We start from the raw sequence: 4175 nt of genomic DNA on the forward strand, positions 1-4175 counted from the left end.
CCCAGGAATTCATAATCCCACATAGGGAGCACAATCAGTCCAGATTGGTGGTTCTCAACATGACCATATATTTCCCATGCCACGTTTCTGTGATGCCACAATCTTATATGATACTGTTTAAATTAATAAATAGTGGAAATGATAAATTACTTCCAGCTAAAAGCACCTATGAGGGGGGTCATAAAGGTACATGAGGCTGAGAAGGCAGTCATGAGCAAAAAGAAAGAAAAGGTTGAGGATTTCTGGTCTAGATAGATACATAAAACAAATGCCAGGCTCAACTAAAACTGGATTCTTAACTGTGTTATAAGAGGAGGTGATCAAATCAAGAGGGCAATGTTCTCCATTGTGCAACTTTTAGAGAGCTGTGGTGGTGCAGTGGTTAGAATGCTGTATTGCGGGCTAATTCAGTGTTCACTGCCAGGAGTTCGATTCTCACCAGCTCAAGGTTGACTTAGCCTTCCATTCTTCCAAGGTCGGCAAAATGAAGTCCCAGAGTGTTGGGGGCAACATGCTGACTCTGTAAATTGCTTAGAAAGTGCTGTAAAGGATTATAAAGTGGTATATAAGTCTTAAGTGTTATTGCTATTAGTAGACAAGAAGGAAATCTTGTGGCAACAGTTAGGCTTAATGAAGGCATCTTACTGACCAAAACTTCAGGCATCTGGTGGTTAAATTTTCTGCTTGTTTGTCTTTTGAACTGTGTGGAGAAAGAATTCAGTGGCTTAGCAAACATTGCACCTCTCAGAGAAAGAACAGGCTAATGATCAAGGCCATCAAGAGATTGCATTAAAACTGGGACAATGTTGGTTTAACAAAATTTTTGAGCTTTCAACATTCAGGGCAACTAATCAGGTAGATCACAGAGAGGTTTTGCAGATCCAGACCCCAACTATCCTTCATGCAATGAATGTAATAGATCCATTCAAGAAACTTTTCTCTGTACTGCATCAGAATTGCATTTTCCCCAGGACACAGTATAGCTGTGTGACATACCCTTTGTTAACATGCAGTCAAATATGCACAATCATAAAAAGCCACAATAAGATTGGCTATATTTTAAATAACAGCATGAGCAGAGCATTACTGAGATAAGAAAATCTGATGGAAAAACGGGGCAATTGTGATAGAGACTTTGAGGAATGAATACAATAGCACATAAACTTATATACCACTTCATAGTGCTTTACAGCCCTCTCTAAGCGTTTTACAGAGTCAGTTTATTTCCCCCAACAATTTGGGTCCTCGTTTTACCAATCTCGGAAGGATCGAAGGCTGAGTCATCCTTCAGCAGATGAGAATCAAACTGCTGGCAGCTGGCAGTCAGCAGAAGTATCCTGCAGTACTGCATTCTAACCACAGCACCACCACGGCTCATGAGTGATATGCTTAAAGCTGTGGGAAGAATCCAGAAAAAGAAATATTTTGGGAAATATTAAAAAAGCAGAATCTATTTATCCAAAGGAATAATGGAGAAGATCTTAAAGGCAGAAAAGCAAGCCCAGTTTTCTTAATAGCACCAGGCAGAAACTAGGCAGAGGCCAGCTTTTAGAAATGCAAATTCAATAATCCATTCAGGAAGTTTGGGTCCAGAAAGCTAGAAGCTATGAGATTAGGAAGACAAAGACCTCTAAAATCTACATACTTCACTCAAACCCAAAAAATATGACCTTTGGGAACATAATAGGATTAACCCATCAGTACCAAAAGGGCACACTCAAACCCAGGTCAAAGTACATGAAACAGGAAATACAAAGCCTCAAGAACCCCAGAAAGTATAAAAACTCACCATTCCCTGCTACATGTAGTCAGCTTTCCCAGTGCCATGCTTTTGTCTGGCTCTGCTCTTCAATAAACTCCAACCTTCTTTCTAAAGCAGTCTCCATTTTGTTTATTCCCAGCTTGGACTGGACCCTGATGAAGATTTTTCTTTCTACAAAGCTATACACATGAAATCTGTTAAGAATAGTGCTCTTTAACCCAATCTTAACTGCAGAAACAAACACACTTTCCTGAATGAGGGAGGCCCTCCAAACTATTCCACTCAAACTACCCAAATTAGCAAAACATAACTTATAAAAACTCATCTGAATTTCTACTGACTTCCTAAAATGCTCATTTTCCTCACAAACGCAGCCAGATTTCAAACACAGGATTCACCATTGTTTAGCAAACCATTAACAAGGTTCTGTGCCGTTACTAAGGCCATGGCTTGCAACCACAATGGATGGGAGCTTTTTGTTGTAGCCAAATTCAAGTACTATCCATTAATTCTTGACTAACAGAAAAGGATGCTGGCATAAATTACATTGTTCCCATTGTCAATTCCAGCTCTGCCACAGCAATGAAAATGGCAACTGATGTTTATGTACTTATTACCGTATGAACCAAGTTAAGGAAAGGGAGTGTGGATTTCCTTGGCTTGGTTTCTCCTCCTATCCAGTTTTCTTACAAGAGAAGTAACAACCACCAGTCCTTAACATAGGGTTGGATGAGTTAAAATGAATTATTAGAATGGCGGGTTTAGTCACCTACAAAATTGCCTAACTAATAGAAAAAGGGGGGGAGGTACTCTCCAAAAGTTACAAGTGGTCAACATGCCTGTAACTTGTCATTCAGGTTCACTTGACAGGTAACAGGTTAAGAGATACAGAGGTACAGAGAAAAATGAGAGTGACCTCTACTAATATTCCTACTCAATGCAGCCACTCCTGTGACCTGTCAGTTGGGCTATTCTGGAACATGGATGCAAGTGAGGAAAAGCACTGATTTCTCACATCACTCCAACAAACAACATTAGGATTTAGGGTGATGTGTGAACACAGTTATTAATAATAAACCAGTGTATAAAATAATCGCAAATAACCCCAGACATTGTCATAACCCCTGAATTCATATACTGCTCTACAACAGATGGCAGATGGCAACTTAGTCCAGTAAAAGAACTTTGCTGCAAAGGTTGCTGCCTTTTTTTCTAAAGGCTTTTCATCGCTAAACACATCCCCAAGTCTCTATGTCAGGGGGGTCAAACTCAATTTCATTGAGGGCCGCATCAGCATTGCGGTTGCCCTCGGAGGGGGTGGCGGGGGGGTGGCCAGGGTGGGTGAGGCCTACTGGGTGGGCGTGGATGGAGTGTGTGTGGCCTACTGGGTGGGCATGGCCAGCTCTACATCGTTCGCGTCAAGGGTGCCTGTGGGGGCCTGGGCAGGAGTGGGACAGATCTGAGGGTCTCTGGCAGAAGGGGGTGGGACCGGGGCAAGCACCAAGGCATGGTCCATTTCTTCATTTCTCACAAAGGGTGACACCTCCCCAGCATGCACCCAGGGGGCGGGGGCGACACGGCAGAGGCTGGTTCCTCGCTGTTTCTAGATGGCCTTGTGGAGCTAAGACTGAATGCGTTTCAGCATAGATGGCCACCACAAAATTGTACATTGGCTCCCGGCCGGCCAGGGCCAGGGCCAAGGCAGCGGGGACCGTTCCCTCACTGTTTCCAGGATGGCTTCGCGGGCCACATGAAACCACTTTGCGGGCCGCATCCATCCCCCAGGCCTTGTGTTTGACATGTCTGCTCTATGTCCTCTGATGCTGTTTTCCAACCTGGTGAGTTAAACAGAGTTTGAGCTGTCCAAGTTGTAACCTAGACCAATTCTGCTGATTTTAAGGGATTAAGAGAGCCAATTTGATGTAATGGTGAAGACACCAGGCTAGAAAGCGGAGACCATGATTTCTATTTATTTATTTTATTTATTTATTTATTTATTACATTTGTACCCCGCTCTTCTCCTGGTGGACTCAGGGCGGCTTACAGCCAGTTTAAAAACAAAACAATCAATACAATATACAAAATTTAAAATGTAGTTAAAAAGAAATATTAATATGGGCCTTTTCTTCCTTTTTTTAAAAATTATTTAAAAACCAAATTTAAAATACCCCTTAGGCCAGTCCCGCCAGCTGAAATAGCCATGTCTTGAGGGCACGGCGGAAGGAGGGGAGATCCGGAATCACCCGGATCTCTGGGGGTAGTTCGTTCCAGAGGGTGGGGGCTCCAACAGAGAAGGCTCTCCCCCTGGGGGTCGCCAACCGACACTGTCTGGTTGACGGCACCCTGAGGAGACCCTCTCTGTGGGAGCGTATCGGCCGGTGAGAGGTAATCTGTGGCAGAAGGCGGTCTCGGA

The sequence above is a fragment of the Protobothrops mucrosquamatus genome, unplaced genomic scaffold, assembly GCF_001527695.2.
Source record: "Protobothrops mucrosquamatus isolate PMUCROS unplaced genomic scaffold, P.Mucros_1.0 scaffold14637, whole genome shotgun sequence".
In the NCBI taxonomy this organism is placed as follows: Eukaryota; Metazoa; Chordata; class Lepidosauria; order Squamata; family Viperidae; genus Protobothrops; species Protobothrops mucrosquamatus.